Source organism: Phyllobates terribilis, unplaced genomic scaffold (genome assembly GCF_046119375.1).
Source record: "Phyllobates terribilis strain yellow unplaced genomic scaffold, ASM4611937v1 Scaffold_7__3_contigs__length_470593459, whole genome shotgun sequence".
NCBI lineage: Eukaryota > Metazoa > Chordata > Amphibia > Anura > Dendrobatidae > Phyllobates > Phyllobates terribilis.
The window spans coordinates 304099112-304120862 of NW_027362767.1; positions in this window are offsets into that span (position 1 = coordinate 304099112).

A 21751-nucleotide genomic window follows, 5' to 3' on the forward strand; every position below is an offset into this window, starting at 1 on the left:
ACTTGCAACTATCCCCGTGCAAGTCCTTATCCCAGGGCAGTGTTCAATTGTACCTCCCCCATTCCTTGCAATGCAAGTGCAAGTATGTAGCCTGCCACCCACCCACCCCCAGGCTGCAATACCATACTGCTTGCTAGCTTGCAATTGAAATTTGGCCTTTAAGGCATGTGGAGGCGGAATCTGGCCACCACGTCATGGCTGCGTCGGCGGCCTAGTATCCATACTCAGTCCCCAGCCGCCCAGGGGCCGGGTGTCCACGCTTGGTCCCCAGCCACCAGGGGGCGGCCGAGTGTCCATAAACGGTCCCCAGCCACCCCTATTTGTTCCGGTAACCTTCCCCACACTTTTCTTAGCCTGGCTTGCTTTAGGGCAGCATTGGTCGAGCCCACCAGACAACCAGACTCCTCCGGTGGGCCCATGTTTCTCCATCAGGGGAGTTGAGAGTGCCAAGGTGAGGAGCATGATGATGATGATAGAAGTTAGCATCTGCTTTGTTTTCTTTGAATGCAAGCGTAAGTGTGCAGCCTGCCACCAACCCACCCCCAGGCGGCAATACCATGCTGCTAGCTTGCTTGCACTTGAAATTGGGCCTTTTAGGCATGTGGAGGCGGAATCTGGCCACCACATCATGGCTTCGTCGGCGGCCTGGTATCCATACTCAGTCCCCAGCCGCCCGGCAACCGGGTGTCCACGCTTGGTCCCCAGCCACCAGGGGGCGGCTGGGTGTCCATAAATGGTCCCCAGCCGCCCCTATTTGTCCCTGTAATCTTCCCCACACTTTTCTTAGCCTGGCCTGCTTTAGGGCAGCATTGGCCGAGCCCACCAGACAACCAGACTCCTCCGGTGGGCCCTGGTTTCTCCATCAGGGGAGTTGAGAGTGCCAAGGTGAGGAGCATGATGATGATGATAGAAGTTAGCATCTGCTTTTTTTCTTGGAATGCAAGCGTAAGTGTGCAGCCTGCCACCAACCCACCCCCAGGCTACAATACCATACTGCTAGTTTGCTTGCACTTGAAATTGGGCCTTTTAGGCATGTGGAGGCGGAATCTGGCCACCACATCATGGCTGCGTCGGCGGCCTTGTATCCATATTCAGTCCCCAGCTGCCAGTTGGCCGGGTGTCCACTCTTGGTCCCCAGCCGCCAGGGGGCAGCCGGGTGTCCATAGCACGTCCTCCAGACATAGAGGATTGCAGGTCCTGGGTCAATCAGGCTTCAACACAAAGTTCAGAAGGCAGACAGCAGCAGTGGTTGGCCTCCTACACAACGAGTAAATTATTCATGATCATGAGATCATCCATCTCCTTAGCTTTCTGTTCCTTGGAATGCAAGCGCATGTATGTACACTGTGTTCCAAATTATTATGCAAATAATATTTTCTCAGATTTTCCCAAATTACCTATATGAATTGCAGTCATTGTAATTTTCAAGTCAAATAACTATTAGAGTACAATTGAAAGGTTTTTGTACAAACCGCCTATGATAACAGTATATTTTTAAAAAAATAAACTCAAACTGCACTCAAAATGCATGCCCCGTCTCATGCTGCACATAACACATCTGCATCTCTGGCTGCTATTGGCATAAAAGGGGACAAACTTATGGTGTGGCACCCATGCTCCCCTGACCTCAACTCCATTGAGAACCTCTGGAGCAACATCAAAAGGAGTGTCTATGATGGCGGGAGGCAGTTCACATCTAAGCAACAGCTCTGGGAGTTTATTCTGTCCTCATCCAAAACAATTAAAGCAGAAACCATCCAAAATCTGACAAATTCAATGGACGAGAGAGTTCAGAAGCTCCTTTCGAACAAGGGGTTCTATGTGCAAATGTAACATCACCTAGAATAAAGTTTTGAGTTGAAAACTGTTTGATTTCAGTTTGTAATAACCTGCTAATGCTTATAATTTCAAAGATGACCATTTTTTTGTTCTTTATTAAAATGAAAAGGTTGAAAACTCTGCTGTGCATAATAATTTGGAACATGCATTTTGAGTGCAGTTTGAGTTTTTTATTTTTTTAAAAATATACTGTTATCATAGGCAGTTTGTACAAAAACCTTTCATTTGTACTCTAACAGTTATTTGACTGGAAAATTACAATGACTGCAATTCATATAGGTAATTTGGGAAAATCTGAGAAAATATTATTTGCATAATAATTTGGAACACAGTGTAGTAGCGGCTAGGCCTGAGGTGGTCAGCGTTTTGGCGCATATCCTACCTCCTCCGAGGATTGCTGGATGTTTTCCTGCTACTATCCCAGTTCTATGACTCCTGTTAAAACAAAGCTTCAGGTGATGAATGATGGATGAGGTGGTGGCAAAGGAGAAAGAGCAGGAGGAACAGGGACCATTCACATCAATATCAGGACAGTCAACCACATGTGTCTTGTAGGATATGTTTCTGTACCAAAAGGAGACGTTCGGCTACACAGTTATAGGGCATACAGTGAGTGCAATGTCTACCAAAATTTTCGAGGCACTCCATTGCCCCTTGGAAGTGACATGGAGGTCAGAGTGCCTTAACTAAACCCTTTTTTCCATTTATAGCAATGGGATCTCCTGTAAACTGTTGGCCTAAGCAGTGAATGGAAGGCTTTCCAAAAATTATGAGGCACTGCAATGCCCCTTGAAACAGATGTGGATTACAGCATACTAAAAACCTTCTACCCATTATTGGGGAGTGGGTCTCCCTTAGTTTTCGCCTATGCATTGAAAAGTAAAAGCTGACTAAAATTAGGAGGAAATGCAATGCCTGTTGGAAGAGTTGTGGAGGTTAGAGTTAATTAAAAACAACATTTCAATGCCCGTTGGAAGAGCTGTGGAGTTTAGAGTGGTTTAACAAGATGGATTTAATGCCCCTTGGAAGAATGGTGGAGTTCGCAGTAGCTTAACAAGACGGATTTAATGCCCCTTGGGAGAGTGGTGGAGGTCGCAGTAGCTTAATAAGATGGTTTAAATGCCCCTTGGAAGAGTGGAGGAGGTCGCAGTAGCTTAGCAAGACAGTTTTAATGCCCCTTGTAAAAGTGGTGGAGGTCGCAGTGGAATTAAAAGACAATATCAATGCCCCTTGGAAAAGTGGTGGAGGTCGCAGTAGATTAAGACGGTTTTAATGCCACTTGGAAGAGTGGTGGAGGTCGCAGTAGCTTAACAAGACGGTTTTAATGCCCCTTGGAAGAGTGGTGGAGGTTGCAGTAGCTTAACAAGATAGTTTTAATGCCCCTTGAAAGAGCGGTGGAGGTCGCAGTAGCTTAACAAGATGATTTTAATGCCCCTTACAAGAGCCATGCAGTACAGCATATTAAAAACATTATTCCCATTATAGGGGAGTGGGTCTCCCATAGTCTTTGCCTATGCCTTCCAAGCAAAAGCTGCCAAAAATTAGGATGGAGGAACTTGCATTGCTGGCAACACGGACCAAGGTCACCCTGGTGGTATAGTGGTGGTGGAGGCGGAGGAAAAGGAGAAGAGCAAAAAACAGCCAAAATGTGGAAGCGTATACCCATGTGTGGGTGTTAAGTGGTGCATGGGAATACACCTCCCGAAATAAGACAGTGGATTTGACTTTATGTTACTCTGCTGTCATTTGGTGGTGATGAGAAGTCTGGCCCAATCCAGCCCTTGTTCATTTTGATAAGGGTCAGCTTGTCAGCATTGTCAGTTGACAGGAGAGTGCGCTTATCAGTTATAATTCCCCCAGCGGCACTAAAAACACGCTCCGATAACACGCTAGCGTCAGGGCAGGCCAGGACCTCCAAGACATACAGAGCGAGTTCATTCCAAGTGTCCAGCTTGGATACCCAATAATTAAAAGGCACAGAGGAATCAAGGAGGATGCTGGTACGGTCGGCAAGGTACTCCCTCACCATCTTTTGAAACTTTCCACTCCTTGTGAGAGTACCCCGCGACTCAGGGCCTGTAAGCTGGGCGCGTCTCAGAAAACTGTCCCAGAATGTTGGCAGTGTTCCCCTGCCTCTGCTGGATTGGAGTTGTGTCTCTCTCGCCTGTACGCCTTGGTTGGTCAACAAACTGTGACGTCTGCCGCTAGTGTGTTCAGATGGGAATTTTTTTAACAGTTCTGCAGCAAGGGCCTTCTGGTACAGCCCAATTTTTGTAGACCTCTCCACCTCAGGAATAAGAGAGTGAAAGTTCTCCTTGTAGTGGGGGTCTAAAAGTGTCACCAACCAGTAATGACTGTCACCCAACATTTTGACAACACGAGGGTCACGGTTAAGGCAGCGTAACATAAAGTCAGCCATGTGTGCCAGACTGGTAACGGGCAAGACTTCCGTGTCCTCACCAAGATGATGACTGACCATGCTCTCCTCCTCCTCCTCCCCCCTGTCCTCAGGCCACCCACGCTGAACCGACAGTATGACAGTTGTACATGTACTACCGTCTACAGCCGCATGTTACCAGCTCCTGTTCTTCCTTCTTATCCTCCTAGTCCTCTCCCTCATTGTCCCCCAATGCCCGTTGGGATGAGATGAGGCTGGGCTGTGTGTAATCGCCCATTACGGCTTCTTGATCCATCTCATCATACTTTGGCTGAAATGCCTCCTTTTTAATTCTCTGCAGAGAGCATTGCAAAAGACAGACAAGTGAGATGCTGATGCTAATGATGGTGTCATCGCCACTCACCATCTTGGTGGACTCCTCAAAGTTTGTCAGGATGGTACATATGTCAGACATCCAGGTCCACTCCTGAGGTCTTATGTGTGGAGTCTGACCTGAATATCGACGGCCTTGTTGAAGCTGGTATTCCCCAACAGCTCTCTTCTGCTCACAAATCCTTTGCAACATGTGGAGGGTAGAGTTCCAACGTGTGGGGACATCACACACCAGTCTGTGTGCCGGAACCTGCAAACGTTGCTGCAACACAGCAAGGGCGGCGGAAGCTGTAGCTGACTTCCAAAAATGAACTGACAGGCGGCGTACTTTGATGAGCAGATCTGGCATCTCGGGGTACGATTTAAGAAACTGCTGAACCACGAGGTTAAGCACATGAGCCAGGCATGGTACGTGTGTGATCTCGTCTCGTCTCAGAGCCGCCACCAGGTTATGGCCATTGTCACACACGACCATGCCTGGATGTAGGTTCAGCGGTCTCAGCCACAGATAATCCTGCTCTTTCACAGCTGTCCACAACTCACAAGTAGTGTGAGGTTTATAACATAAGCTTATGAGTTTCAGCACAGCCTGTTGCCGCTTGGCTAAGGCAGTACTGCAGTGCTTCCAGCTTGTAACTGATGTGGTGATATCTGAGATGGAGGCTGAACATGAGGAGGATGATGCGCAGGAGCTGTACACTGTGGGGGCAACTCTGACTGACATAGGGCCCACAATCTTCGGTGTGGGGAGGATGTGTTCCGTCCCAAGTTCCTACTGGGTCCAAGCTTCCACTATGCTTACCCAGTGTGCCGTCAGGGAGATGTACCATTCCTGGCCACAAGCACTTATCCACGTGTTCGCTATCAGGTGGACTCTCCCAGTAACTGCGTTGTTGAGGGCACGGCAGATGTTTTGGGACACGTGCTTCTGTAGTGCGGGGATCGCACACCGGGCAAAATAGTGTCGGCTGGGGACCGAGAACCGAGGGATGGCCACCGCCATAAGGTTGCAGAAGGATTCCATCTCCACCAACTTAAAAGGCAGCATTTCCAACGCAAGTAGTCGTGAAATGTGCGAATTTAGGATTGTGGCCTGTGGGGCGTTGGCTGCGAATTTGCGCTTTTGTTCAAAAGTCTGGGATATGGACAATTGAATGCTGCGGTGGGACATGGACGTGGACGTTGATACAGTTTCTTGAGAAACTGCCATAACAAGTGAAGACTGAGAGGAGGGGGCATCTTTGCATGCTGTATGGACAGGTGATTGCCTTGCACGCACAATAGGGGTTTCTCTTACATGCACAACTGCGGAAGAAGCAGTGGTGACACCCGCTGACACTGGTCGTGGACGCTGGGGTTCACCCCACAAAGTCGGGTGCTTTGCTGACATGTGACTGATCATGCAGGTGGTGGTCAGGATGGTAGTTTTGTCACCACTGTTGATGCTGGCATGGCAGGTGGTACAAATGGCCTTTTGGGGTTATCAGCAGAGTCTTTAAAGAAATTCCAGACTCTGGAAGACCTACCGCTTGTACTGGCAACGTCCCTCGTGTTGGTGTTACGGGGAACTGTTGCCCGCCTTCTGTGTGCGGCCACCATACTGCTTCTTCCTGCCTGTTGGGGTACTCTGCCTCCCTTCCCCTGTGTGCTGCTGGCCTCGCTCTGCGTTTCCTCCTGCCACGTTGGGTCAGTTACTAGAACATCCACCACCTCCTGCTCTTCCACTTGCGCACCACAATCCTCCTCCTCACTTCCTGGCAATTGTGTCTCGTCATCATCCACCTCTTGTTACAAATTGCCAGCGTCGACTTCCTCTGGCCGTGGCTGTTCAACTATTTGGGCATTGCAACATGGGATCTCCACTTCCACCACTTCAAGCGGAGCAGGCGAGGGGCACAAATATAGAAATGGACCAGTGAACAGCTCTTCAGAGTGTCCAAGTGTGGGATCAGTTGCTGTCTGACGACACTCGGTACGGTGGCAGGAAGGAGCATCAGGGTGAGGAGGAGTATGCGATCGAGACTCACGGCAACTAAAACTTGACCATGTGGAAGACAGACCGGAGGTGGTGGTGCCCAGGTAACTGGCAGTATTTTCTGCTATCCAATTAATAACCTGTTCACACTGATCAGTTTGCAATACTGGTGTTGTAGTGTGCTTCCCTAGTAATTCAGTCAAGAAGTGGGAGCGAGAAGATGTGGCTGTTGGTTGTGGCACATTTTCACCTTGGCCACTGCCCCATCCTCTACACACACCATCACCAGAACGTCCGGTTCCACGTCCCTTGCCACGCGTCTTGCCCATTGTTAATGAAGTATAATACCTTACACTCGCATTAGCAATGGAAAAGGGGTAATAAAAAGAAGATTAGAACCGTGGAAGAGGAAAACCACAGTTCTATTTCTCTGGCCTACACCAGAAACACTATTACTGTTTTTTTTATGAAAAAAAGGCCAAAAGCTGAATAATATTGAGATTTTTACCGTGGAACTGCCAAACCAAACTTCTCGTTATCTGGCCTACACCAGAATATTTTAAACAGATACATTTGTGTCTGAACAGTCAGGGAGACACTATTATTGTTTTTTTTTACGGAAAAAAGGCCAAAAGCTGGATAATACTGAGATTTGAACCGTGGAACTGCAAAACCAAACTTCTAGTTATCTGGCCTACACCAGAATATTTTAAACAGATATATTTGTGTCTGAACAGTCAGCGAGACACTATTACTGTTTTTTTTATACGGAAAAAAGGCCAAAAGCTGGATAATACTGAGATTTGAACCATTGAACTGCAAAACCACAGTTATAGTTATGTGGCCTACACAAGAATATTTTAAACAGTTATATTTGTGTCTGAACAGTCACAGACACACTAATTTTTTTTTTTTTTTTGGGGGGGGGGATACCAAAAGGTTAATAAGACGCGTATTTGTACAATCTGACTGAGGAAAAAAAAAATGCAGGATTTAGATGAAAAAAAAGGATTTTTCCTGGCCCCTGAGACCGGGGAATAAGTCTAGCAATTTGACCAACAGGAGCACACAGGAATGTAATGCACGGTTTGTTGGTATAGCCACTGCGGCGTCCGGTTTTAAATACTCGAGGTGATGCTGTGCGGCCAGCCAATCACTGTAATGCCCACAAACAATATGGCTGCGGCATTACAGTGACTGGCTGGCAATCCCTGCATGTTTATTGGCTCTGTAAAGAGCGCCAATTGTGCAGGGCAGAGACCCGAGCTCCCGTCCGAGTAACCCGGAAATGATCGGTGCTCGCCGATCATCCCGAGTAGCGAGATGCTCGGGCGAGTACCGAGCAGTGTCGAGCATGCTCGCTCAACACTATCTAGGAGCAATTTGATGATGAACAGTGCTTTTTCCAGTATGATGGAGACCATGCCACAAGGTAAAAGAGATAATTAAGTGGCTCAGTGAACAAAATATTTAAAGCTTGGGTCCAGTTTTAGTCCATTACAAAAAAATACTATACTTTTCAATGTTAAACATGGACAGCACAATGATGCTATCCGTGTGTTGCACATGTTTTTCACAGACCCATAGACTTGTGTTTGCCCTTTTTATCCATGCTGTCAGAAACAAAATAGACATGTCATGGTCTTAAGAAACATGAATATGTGAACAGCAGCATAGATTATAATGGGTGCATTTTGCATCTGTCAAAGAAACAGATACGACATGTTCATGCAACACGTAACATGGAGGTCTGAACTAGGCGGTAGAGAAGAATAGGTTGCCACCAGTGAAGATTTTGGCCCAGAAACTGATATCTAGCATAACAGGGAAAATAACAGAATTCTTGAATAGTAAGAGTCAACACAGTAACTATTGGGTCTTTGGATAAACTTGATGCATTTGTCAATAAAAGTTTTAAAACTTATGAAATACCTACAATTGTAATTCAGTAACCATAGAATCATTTGACTGAAAAAACTAAAAACATTGAAGCAGCAAACTGTCAAAACCAGAATTTGTGTCAATCTCAACACTTTTGGCCATGACTGTATACACCTTAACACTGAAACTGAAAAATGGAAAAATTTTCAAAACACCTTTATTTATTCAGTATCGAGTATGAGTGACAAATTCAGAAATACATGCACATCTTGGCTGCTTTTCTATGAGGTTATTAATAGCTGTTTGAAGAATGTTCTGCCATGTTGAATGCGTGGGAATGGAAAAATGAGCACGGAAATCATCAAGAGCAGCTCCTGGCAGCATCTTTTGCAATGGCCAATCAATAAAGTCCCAGATGTGCTCGATGGAAGACAATTCTGAAGATGCTGCAGGCTATCATAGCACATTTGCGCCATGGAGGCAGCTGTCAGTAGCACTATAAACATACACACTGGCAATGTTGTGTTGAAAAACGGCTCTTGGAACACTTGGGAGAAATGGCCATAAAAGGATTTTTTTTCCACATTGCGTTTTTTCAATGTGCATGCACTGTGCATATTCATGTGCATTGAATTGTTCACATTATTTAAACTATGTAGGCCTGAAGTCTCATAAGACCAGATTTTGGACAGATGGGATAATGCTCTCCCTTATGCTTGCAACAGAAGAACAGTAAATTGTTTTGTTAACATTTTTAATTAAATGTCTCAGAAATGCTCTTAATTAAGATTTATTAGAACAGTTAAAAAATATTGCCTCGTGACTTTAGAATGTACTTAACAAAGTTCTATGACTATTCATAAATAAATATTTAAATTAGCTTTTTGTATTTTAAAATAAAAGGTATAAAATATATTAAGTTTGGAATTTAATAAGAGTCTTTAAAACTGATTCTATAAAATGTAAAGCTTGAATTCGTTGTGAATCACAAACCTTGAGAATCTTTCAGACGTCCGTGATCATCGGTCTGATCTTAGATCACAATGCACAGACAAAGAGTGGCTTCTTCATGTATTTCTATGAGGCTGTCATTCTTGGGGTCGGGAGACGTGCAGCCAGTCCATGTGTTGTGATCCAAGATCGGACTGATGATCATGGGTGTCTGAAAAAGCCCTTACTCTAATGATACACAGAACATATATGTTCTTCATATAAATATGAATGAGATCTTTAGCCATTTCGGTAAAAACATAGGTGTGGATTTTCTAGAACTCTAGTGGGCTGCTATTAACAACCAAGAGAGTTTTTCTTTTAGGTTTCATAACGTATCAAAACTATCGACTACTGATTTCTAGTAGTATGAAAAAGCAAGAACATAAATCCATCCTAATTTCTTTAAAAAATAAGTGAATAAATCGCTCACTGTGCAGTGAATGACCAAATCTGTCCTTTGTATGCAATGGGTGCTATTTCAAATACTACTGACCGTCAGGAAATTAGTCCAAGAAAGTAAAGTTAATTGGCACTTCCAAAAAATAGAAAAAATCTTCACATTTTATTCCATAAGTATCAGACAATTAAAATCCACATGATGTTGATAGAAAAAAACACTCCAATCCAATTTGAATCCAATTTCCAATCCTAAAAGATCCAATCCAAAATCCAATCCTAATTTTTTTAGCTTTTCACCAGATAGGCACAAATCGCACACTGCTTTTAATTCAGTGTAAAGTGTTACAGAAGTCACAACAAGAAAAACTACATTTTTTCTGTTTTCATAGCATCAAAAGTTTTGATCTTTGATTTTGTTCTGCAAGTGGTGTATGGATTCATGGAAAGTCTGTAGACTTTAGTCTATAGAAAGTCTGTAGATTCTGTAAGCAGGTTCTTTAAAGCTGTGAATTTGGGGCTCTATGTATCAGACATGTTTCTCAGTACAAGGCACCAAATTAAAATCTGGGGAATTTGGAATTAAAATGTAATACTATGAACTCTGTTGTGTTACTCTAGACATTCCTGGACAATAGTTCTAGTGTATCAGGATGGATTATCCTACTGCAAGCAGCATTGAAGTGGCTTAACAAACATAGTCGCAGGGGGTTCCCATGGAAGATGGGAGATCACTGATGTGAGCACTATTCTCAGCGAGATCTGTGTCCTTGGAAGCACATTCAGATGAACTATATTGCTTAACAGAGAGCCACTGGCTCATCATGGTCTTGCAGATGATGTTGCTGTGCCTGGTGCAAGCGCCACATTAGATCACTGCACTACGCCGCTATGTCTACCGCTGATGGCTATGGAGGAGGAAGAGGATGCTCTTCATCATGGGAATGAGGACAATTAAGAAAAATGTTTTTTTTTAATGTCTATGTGAAAAGCACCAAGGAGTGGTACATTGTTATAACATGGGAACCAGAATGGAGTACATTATTAGTATATGCTGCAATTGGGGGAAATTATTACTAAATGGGGGCTAGAACTTGTAACATTTTTTATTGTATTGATTCATATGGGGGACATTATTATATTTACATTTCATTTTTTGTCTTGCTGCATTTGTTGATGTCTTTAACAACGTCCACACAAGTTCATGAGTTTTGTGCATAATCATAAATGTTTTTGTCTTTTACCTTTGTTGCATCCTTTTAGAGCAAAAAGTTGCATGATCCCCTAAAATGTAGCACACAATTCAAACATAACAAGTGACATCCAAAATCATTCTGGGGAGAGAATGAGACTGGTTTACATTTGCACAATAATGTTATGACTTTTTAAAATGTTGCAAATAATGAATAAGAATCAATACATTTGGATGTCAAAAACCATACCCACAATGGAGACTAACAGACAGACAAGTAGATAATAGATTTTATTATACGTGCAACTTAAAGAAGAGTTTAGAGCAAAACAAATAAACAGTCTAAATGATAAAAACTAGACAAAAAGTAGGAGCAAATTCAATAATGAATGAAATCCGATCACTCTCTTAGCAGAAGAACAAAAGCAGATGATGAATTTGGCACATCTTATCAATAGTGTGTGCTTCCATGTGCCTCACCAGGAATGTCACTCTGATCGGGACTGGAATAACATTTTTGGAGTACGTAATGGCGCCACTGTTGAAGAATTGTGATGGGCAGGCAAAAGCACATCAAGTCTCATTTAAGCTGCTCCCCAGCTTCACCCATCTTAGTGAAGCTTCCCAAAATGGCTAGAAAATACAAAAGGTCGCGAAATTGTAGCACAAAAATTTTGCGTCTTTACAAAGTGTTTTACAACAGTTTTCGGGCAAAAATACTTTGATGAATCTGGACTAACGTGTATCTGTGCTCACCTTTTTGTAATACCTTGTACAATACTAGATATCAGAAGCATAGGAAAAGCATTGCACACCATCATTTAGTCTATGGTCTACAAGTATAAAACAAGTCTCCAATATTGATTCACCCAGGATGAATATTTGAGCCCCCCTTATACCATAAAAATACACAAACTGTATCTAGATTAGCTTGGAAATACTAAGCACTTTCAAAAGGAATCTGTCAGAAGGTTTTTGCTATGTAATCTGGGAACAGAGATCCTGATTCCAACAATTTATCAGTTGCTAGTCTTACTGGTGTAGTTTTGATACAATCACTGTTTTGTCTGCTGCAGATCTATCTGTTCTCTGAATGCTAAGCTCTGTATAATCCTGCCCCCAATGTATACTGTATAGTGACAGAAAGTTGCTAATCAGTGCTGGGGGCGGGGTTATACAGAGCAGGTTGACTAGGTGGCATGAGACACCTAGTCCTCTAGAGATTTTATTAAAACAACATTACACAGCCTAATAAGTGACACACCGCTGGAATCAGGGTCTATGCCCCTCTGTCATGCTCAGATTTCAGCTTTCATATTATAAAGCAAAAACCTGCTGACATATTCCCTTTTAAAATACATGTAATATGAGGTCACTTAGAAGTTGCAATTTTTATGGAGACAAACTTGTGAAAATACTTTTAATTCTAAATGATTTTTGAACACTTAATAAATGCACCATCTCATTAAGTAGGAAATATCTTGTTCAAAATGCTTATTATTAATCTACATTTTCATGATATACCCCGGGCATGACACACACATGGCATCGTGCCACGTTGGCTAATCAAAAGAGGAGCTGGTGATTAGTGTTGAGCGAATTTGTTCGTCAAATGTTCGAAAGTTTCAAATTCGGCACGAATATGGCACATTCGGATTCGTGATCGCAAAGTCGAGCAAATTTTCTTAAAATCAGAAAAGTTTGACGAATTTGCACGGGACCGAATACAGGGCAACCACAGTGTTTTGAACAGTTTTGTTAGCATAGTGCAAGTGTATGATGAGCGGTGAAATGTGCCAGGTAATGTTGAGCCACCCCCGTAGTGTTCGAGTTCGGTTCGATTCGTCGAACACCAGTATGTCCGCCGAACTGTTCGTCGAACTGTTCGTCGAACACCGTCGAACACCGTTAAAACCAATGGCAAGCAAACAAAAACACATAGAAACACATAGAAAACACCTTCAAAGGTGTCCAAAAGCTGACAAACTGCTCAGAAGACACAACTAACACATGGAAAAGTGACAAGTACATTTAGTCATGCGAAAAGAAAAGAGGTGGAGGAGTAAAAGGAGGGGGAGACACAGATATAGGCATGTCATGCCCTTCTAGAACCAAAAAAGTGCGAAGTCGACACGGCCAGTCCGTTGCTGCCCGTGCGACCTCCGTGTCGCCGCGTTTGTGCCATAGCCGCGGTGGAACCTGACAGCCAGCACCCCTCTCCCAATACTAGTGCCTGTCCGCTGGTGGGTCGAGCGAGCCCCCCTGTGGTGGAGGCAGGTCTAATCTTTTTAATTTAAATTGTCTCTCTAATTTGAATGAGTACACTTTAAATCCTTTTACAAGGATCTATTGAAGGGCAAGTCTCATGCCAGCAGCTTCAGTAATTCCAGCTCCAGTAGCGTGCACTAAAGCTGCTGCAGTTAAAAAGCTTTTATAAGGATCGAGCTTGGCGGTCCACCGCAAAGGCGTCCTACCGCCAGTCCCAGCCCCTGTGCCTTGGGGTGCCTCCCCGATGCTCTTCACTGAGTGTCCCGGGGGCCCGAACCATTTCCTTTGTAAAAATTAAGTGTCCAAACTACAGGTGGTGTAGCTTGCTTAACAGCTGGGATAATCCGCTGACTAGCAGACACTGCTACTAGGCACAGAGTATTTCCTGGGCTAGATGCAGTTAAAAATTTGTAATTAGATACTCTCGTTGGATGCTGAGAAAGCATTCCATAGAGTCTCCTGGCACGCCATATATTATTCTCTTAAAAAGCTTGGGGTAGGGGTCTAGGGGACCCTTTTATAGGCAAAATCACGGCCCTGTATCGCAATACGTCACCTAGGCTGAAGATAAATGGAACATTTTCATCACCTTTCATAATCACCAATGGGACAAGGCAGGGATGTCCTCTGTTCCCTCTCTTATACATCCTAGTGACGGAGCACCTGCTCTCATCAACTCGCCATAACCCCATTATTAGGTGGATTGAGGTGGGAGGCACCGAGTACAAGTGCTCTGCATTTGCTGATGATGTCATCACTCAATCACATATATTCATCCCTGCTGTTATGGCTGAAATAGATCACTTTGTTACATGGTCAAATTTTAAAATCAATGCAGCGAAGTCTGAGGCCCTCGATGTCTCCCTCCCCAAATCCATACAGGATTCCATCCAGTCCAACTTTCCCTTTGCCTGGCCCTCACAGGGTATCAAATACTTAGGAATTCGTATTCATAGAGACCTCTCCCGTCTATGTTATCTTAATTTTGGGCCCTTTATTGAACAACTCCATACAGACCACGGTTGGCAAGTTAGAACTGTAAGATTCACTTCGTGAACCACTGGTGTTTTGTGGAAAAGCACATATACACTGTGTTCCAAATTATTATGCAAAAAGTGTTTAGGAGTGGTAAGGTAAGAATTTTTTTGTTTGTCAGTTAAACTCAATGATGGTGATGTGTGTCAGGGCTCTTTATATCACAGTAAGCAATTGCAGACACCTGTGCTAATTAGTTTGGCAGGTGTGTCCAATGAAAGGCAAGACTACTTAAGAAGGCTGTCCCACATTATTAAGCAGCCTACATTTTCTGCCAAAATGCGAAAGAAAAAGGATGTGTCGGCAGCTGAGAAGCAACAATTTGTGGAGTGTTTAGGTCAAGGCATGACTACAATCAACATTGCCAAGACACTTCATCCTGATCATCGCACAATCAAGAAGCATGTAGCTGATTCACAGTACACACGTGTGCGTGCTCATAAGGGAAAATTGAGGACTCTTTCCTACAGGCAATTACATCAGGTTAAAAGAGCAGCGGCAAAAAAGCCTTGTCATAGCAGCAGACAAGTTTTTGAAGCTGCTGGTACCTCCAACGTCCCCCGAACAACAAGATGCAGGGTCCTTCAGAGGTTTGCAGCTGTGCGTAAGCCATCCTGTCGACCTCCTCTATCCACTGTACACAAGCAGAAATGGCTCCAGTGGGCCAAACAATACATGAAGACTGACTTCAAAACTGTTTTGTTCACCGATGAGTACTGTGCAACTCTCGATGTTCCAGATGGATGGAGTGGAGGATGGCTGGTTGATGGACACCCCATGCAAACACGGCTACGGCGCCAACAAGCAGGAGGTGGAGTAATGTTTTCGGCTGGAATCATGGGGAGAGAGATTGTTGGCCACTTTAGGATCCCTGAAGGGGTAAAGATGAACTCCATGATGTATGTGGAGTTTCTCAGAAAGCACTTCCTGCCATGGTTCAAAAAGAAGAACCGTGTATTCCGCAGCAAGATAATTTTCATGCATAATAATGCACCGTCTCATGCTGCACATAACACATCTGCATCTCTGGCTGATAAGGGCATAAAAGGGGACAAACTTATGGTGTGACCCCCTTGCTCCCCTGACCTCAACCCCATTGAGAACCTCTGGAGCATCATCAAAAGGAGTGTCTATGATGGCAGGAGGCAGTTCACATCTAAGCAACAGTTCTGGGAAGGTATTCTGTCCTCATGCAAAACAATTGAAGCAGAAACCATCCAAAACCTGACAAATTCAATGGACGAGAGAGTTCAGAAGCTCCTTTCGAACATGGGGTCCTATGTGCAAATGTAACATCACCTAGAATAAAGTTTTGAGTTGAAAACTGTTTGATTTCAGTTTCTAATAACCTGCTAATGCTTATAATTTCAAAAATGACCATTTTTTTGTTCTTTATTAAAATGAAAAGGTTGATCGAAGAGTGTGGGGGATCTAAGAGTGTGGCAACCCAGTAGTCAATATTATTTCGAATTCTGACAATCTGAGGGTCATGTTGCAGGTAGTGCAGCAAGAAGGCACTCATGTGTCTTTCGCATCTCGGAGCCCCAAAATTATTTTCCTGGCTAGATGCAGCTAAAAATTATTATTAATTTGAAAGCTGATGTAGCTTAGTATAGATGGCCTAATAGAATCAGTACTACACACAGCCACAAGGCCCAATTTATTTTCCAGCCAAGATACAGATAAACATGATTAGTAATTTTAAATCTGGTGGAGTTTAGTATAGATGGCCTAATAGAATCAGTACTGTACACTGCTACAAGGCCCAAATTATTTTCCTGCCAAGATACAGATAAACATGATTAGTAATTTTAAATCTGGTGGAGTTTAGTATAGAATGCCTAATAGAATCAGTACTGCACACTGCTACAAGGCCCAAATTATTTTCCAGCCAAGATACAGATAAACATGATTAGTAATTATAAATCTGGTGGATTTTAGTATAGGTGGCCTAATAGAATCAGTACTGCACACTGCTACAAGGCCCAAATTATTTTCCAGCCAAGATACAGATAAACATGATTAGTAATTTGAAAGCTTAAAACGGTTGGTGAGGTGATTTTAACAAATCATCAAGCTTTTACTCGCCCTAGGATGACACGGGTAGAAAAGTCGTTTCGGATCCATGATTTGTTCATCTTTATGAACGTGAGTCTGTCTACCTTATAAGTGGAGAGCCGCGTGCACTTATCTGTCAGCACACCACCAGCAGCGCTGAACACACGTTCAGACAGAACGCTGGCTGCGGGGCATGACAAGATCTCCAAGGCGTAAGTGGTGAGCTCCGGCCATTTATCCAGATTGGAAGCACAAAAAGGGCAAGTGTCCAGTGACAAAGTCATGGCTTCAATGTTTACTTGGAGATACTCCTGTACCATCGTATCTAGGCGTTGGCTATGTGTCAGACTTCTTGTCTCCTGTGGCCTTGCAAAGGATGGGCTAAAAAAGTGGTGAAATGATTCCGCAAAATTGATGTTACCAGCAGATACTGTGTTTCTGTTACGTTTTGAGTGCTGAACACTCGACGGTCCCACGGTTGGCAAGTTGGAACTGTGAGATTCACTACATGCACCACTAGTGTTTTGTGGAAAAGCACATGTAAGATTCTGCAACAGTCTCTGCTGATACTCCTGCATGCGTGCATCTCTTTCTTTGGCAGGATTAATTTCTGCAAATTTACTTTTGTACCGGGGATCTAAGTGTGTGGCAACCCAGTAGTCAGGATTATTTCTAATACTCACAATTCGAGGGTCATGTTGCAGGTAGTGCAGCAAGAAGGCACTCATGTGTCTTGCGCATCCAGGAGCACCAAGTCCCTGTTGTGTTGGTGGTGAGGTAACAATCATGCTTCCTTCCTCTGCCCTCTCCCCCCAACCTTGCACAACAGAAATGTGATCAAGGTCTCCCTCATCTGATGAGTCTTCCATCAGTTCGTCCTCCACTTCTTCCTGGGCTCCTGCACCGTCCTCACTAGTTTTGCTGCTACCATGCATCCTGGTTAAACCATCTCCCCCACCCTCACATGCCTGCCACCTTGGTGCTGCCGACCGTCTGGATCTTGCAGATGTTAGCCCTTCCGCATACAACTCCTCCTCCTCTACTTCCTCCACCTCCTCTTGTGCCACCACCTGACTCCGAATTCTGTTTAACATGTGCTCCAGCATGTAAATCACCGGAATAGTCATGCTGATAATGGCATCGTCAGCACTAAACATCTTCGTCGCCATTTCAAAACTGTGCAAAAGGGTGCATAGGTCCCTGATCTGAGACCACTCCTCCAGCGTGATTTGCCCCACCTCTGGATCTCGTTTGCCCAGGCTATACGTCAGAACGTATTGCACCAGGGCTTGTCGGTGCTGCCACAGTCGCTGCAACATTTGCAAAGTTGAATTCCACCGGGAACGCAAATCGCATTTTAGCCGGTGAAGTGGCAGGCCCAACGACTTCTGTAGAGATGTAAGTCGCTGAGCTGCGGGATGTGAACGGCGGAATTGAGCACACAGCGACCGTGCCCTCTGCAGAAAGCCATATAGTCCGGGATAGTGGGCTAAAAATTGCTGGACAACCTGGTCCAACAAGTGAGCCATAGAAGGCACGTGTGTGACATTGCCCTGGCAATGGGCCGCACCCAGGTTTGCAGCATTGTCGCACACGGCCTTCCCTGGTTTCAGGTCCAGTGGAGACAACCATTCCTGAAACTGGTTCTCCAGAGCTGACCACAACTCCTCAGCTGTGTGACTCACATTTCCCAGACATTTCAAAGTAAAAACCGCCTGATGACGTTGAGCCCTGCTGCCAGCATAGTAAGGAGGTGTGCAGGATCCCTTCAGCACAGTTAGAAAGCTTGTGGCATGCCCAGACAGGCTTTGGGTGCAGGTGGAGGACTGAGAGGAGGTTGAGGAGGCAGAAGCAGTGGAGGAACTTCGAGATAAAGAGGAATAACGCACAACTCGTGGGGACGGCAAGACTTGGACAGCAGCCCCTTGTCCTGCTGTCACCATAGTTACCCAGTGCCCAGTCAGCGACATGTAACGCCCCTGTCCATGCCTACTCGTCCAAGTGTCTGTGGTGAAATGCACCCTGTCACATACAGAGTTTCTCAAAGAAGCGGTGATATGGTATGTGCGACATGCTGGTGGAGCTCAGGCACACCTTTCTTTGAGAAGTAGTGCCGACTGGGCATCTGGTACTGGGGCACTGCGATGGACATAAGGTCTCGAAAATCCTCTGTGTCCACCAGGCGGAAAGGCAGCATTTCTGTAGCCAAGAGCTTGCAGATGGTGAAATTCAACCTCTTAGCTTTCTCATGGCTAGGAGGAAATGGTCTTTTACTTGTCCACATCTGAGGGACCGAGGGCTGGCTGTTGTGCTAAGACGGGGTTGAGAAGGGTGTCCCTGGCAAACTGCCGTTCTGTGAGGAAGATGCTGGCGGACCTGTTAGGTTGCCTTGATCCAAAGGTGGCGCTATCGATGTCGGACAGCGCTGAACACCAGCTGGTGTTTCCACCTCCAAAGAAAATGATGACCTGCCAATCACGCTGGCTGTTGCGGGTAAAGACGTGGCAGGTCTGTGTCCCAAAACAGGTGTGACTGCTGTCCCCCCAGTCACAGAGGATGAAGAGGCCGCGGATGCACAAGATGTGGCAGACAGCGGTTGGCCCGGCCGGCTAGGCCGCATTGTAGCACAGTGAGCTTCCCACTGCAACTTATGCTTCATATCCATGTGCCGGTTCATGCATGAAGTACTCAAACTATGTATTTTTTGGCCTCTATTTAGCTTTTGCTGACAAATGTTACAGATAACACGAGTTGAGTCATCTTTATCGCTCTGAAAAAATGCCCAGGCTATGCAAGGCTTAGCACCCATGCAACTTGAAGAGCCACCACGACTTGTGGTCAGAGGCAGAGTTGTGTTTGAGGATGCAGTTGTTGACGTGCTTCCAGTACTACGTCTCTGTCCAGGAAGGCGCAACCTGACCTCGTCGTCACTAGCATCCTCCTCCACCTCCTTTGCTGACCTCATCGACTGGCTGACTGTGGGTTGACAGTAAGTGGGATCTCCAACCTCATCATCATCACCCTGTGTGTTATCACACCCGTCGTCCTCGGAGCCAACCTCTTCCTGCCCTGACAAAAAACTAAAGTTGTCGCTCCAATCAGGTATTTCAGTCTCATTATCGTCTTCCTCATTTTCTCCACCAACAGGAGTTACAGTTTGGGAACGAGGGTCTACATTATGGTCAGAACCTTCTGCGTCTGGTCCTGGATCCGACTCATAAAGATTCTGGGCATCAGTGCAGATCATTTCCTCGTTTGGATTCACAGAAGCTCTGGAGCCGACCTCTGATTCCCAGGCTATAGTATGAGTGAACAGCTCTGCAGACTCAACCATCTGTTCTACCCCATACTCAGACGGGCAGCTGGAGACGGGAGCTGTGAGGAAGCAAGTGGGATTGGGGTGACACCTCTGAGGACTGGAGTATTTGTGATGTTGAAGTTGAGGTGGAGGAGAGCCCACTTAAAGGAGCACTTGATATCCGTTAAAGCACCTGCTGTTTTTGTGCCTCATCTGGAATTTGTAGCAATTGGCGTGGCCGTAAGAAAGGAATCTTATCACATTGTCCGCTAAAAGAAGTAGACATCTTAGTTTGGCTGGAAGATGGTCTTTCTTCTGCAGATGTTACTGTTGCTTTAACACCTACCCCACGGACACAACCTTTTTTTCCCTTCCCAACACGCCTATTCCCCTTTCCACCAGCAGCAGGCCTTTTTCCACTCATTTTGGTGGTTAACTAATTGACAACTCTGAAGTTGTTTGCTCAAAAAACAATGGATGGTAACCGAGCAGAGCTGAGTGACCAAACTGTGGTATTAGCCCAAAAGTATTGGCTGGGTTGGATGCAGAAAAAAAATATTTTGAAATTGCAACCTGGTGGAGGTTAGTATAGATGGACTAATAGAACAAGTCCCACACACTGCTAGAAGGCCAAATATTTTTTCAGAGCTAGATGCAGAAAAAAATTATATTGCATTTGCAACCTGGTGGAGGTTAGTATAGATGGACTAATAGAAAAAGTCCCTCACACTGCTACGAGCCGAAATATTTATTCAGAGCTAGATGCAGAAAAAAATTATACTGAATTTGCAACCTGGTGGAGGTTATTATAGATGGACTAAGAGAACAAGTCCCACACACTGCTACAAGCCAAAATATTTTTTTCAGAGCTAGATGCAGAAAAAAATTATTTTGAATTTGCAACCTGGTGGAGGTTAGTATAGATGGACTAATACAACAAGTCCCACACACTGCTACAAGCCGAAATATTTTTTCAGAGCTAGATGGAGATAAAAATCATATTGAATTTGCAACCTGGTGGAGGGTGGTATAGATGGACTAATACAACAAGTCCCACGCACTGCTACAAGCCAAAATATTTTTTCAGAGCTAGATGCAGAAAAAAATTATATTGAATTTGCAACCTGGTGGAGGTTAGTATAGATGGACTAATAGAACAAGTCCCTCACACTGCTACAAGCCGAAATATTTTTTTCAGAGCTAGATGCGGAAAAAAATTATATTGAATTTGCAACCTGGTGGAGGTTAGTATAGATGGACTAATAGCACAAGTCCCACACACTGCTACAAGCCGAAATAATTTTTCAGAGCTAGATGCAGAAAAAAATTATATTGAATTTGCAACCTGGTGGAGGTTAGTATAGATGGACTAATAGAACAAGTCCCACACACTGCTACAAGCCGAAATATTTTTTCAGAGCTAGATACAGAAAAAATTATATTGAATTTGCAACCTGGTGGAGGTTAGTATAGATGGACTAATAGAACAAGTCCCACACACTGCTACAAGCCGAAATATTTTTTCAGACCTAGATGCAGAAAAAAATTATTTGGAATTTGCAACCTGGTGGAGGTTATTATAGATGGACTAATAGATTGATGCTATGCCCAAAAGGTTTTACTTCACTTGGTGCAGTAAAAAAATTTGTATTCTATACACAGGTCGTGTAGCTTGCAACACAGATAGGCTACTCCACTGACTAACACATACTGCAAGAGGCCAAAAAGGATTTGCTTTGCTAGATTTAGCCAAATGCTGTGAAAAAAAACTTTCACAGCACTGGCACAGACCTGCCTGGCAAAAAGTGATAGGAACTGATGTAACCTAGCCCTCAAAAAGACTGCAATTACAATTAGTCTTTACTCCCAACCTATCTATTTAAGAGCACAGACCTGCCTGACAAAAGTGATAGGAACTGATGTAACCTAGCCCTCAAAAGGACTGCAATTACAATTAGTCTTTACTCCTAACCTATCTATTTAAGAGCACAGACCTGCCTGATAAAAGTCATAGGAAATGCTGTAACCTAGTCCTGAAAAGGACTG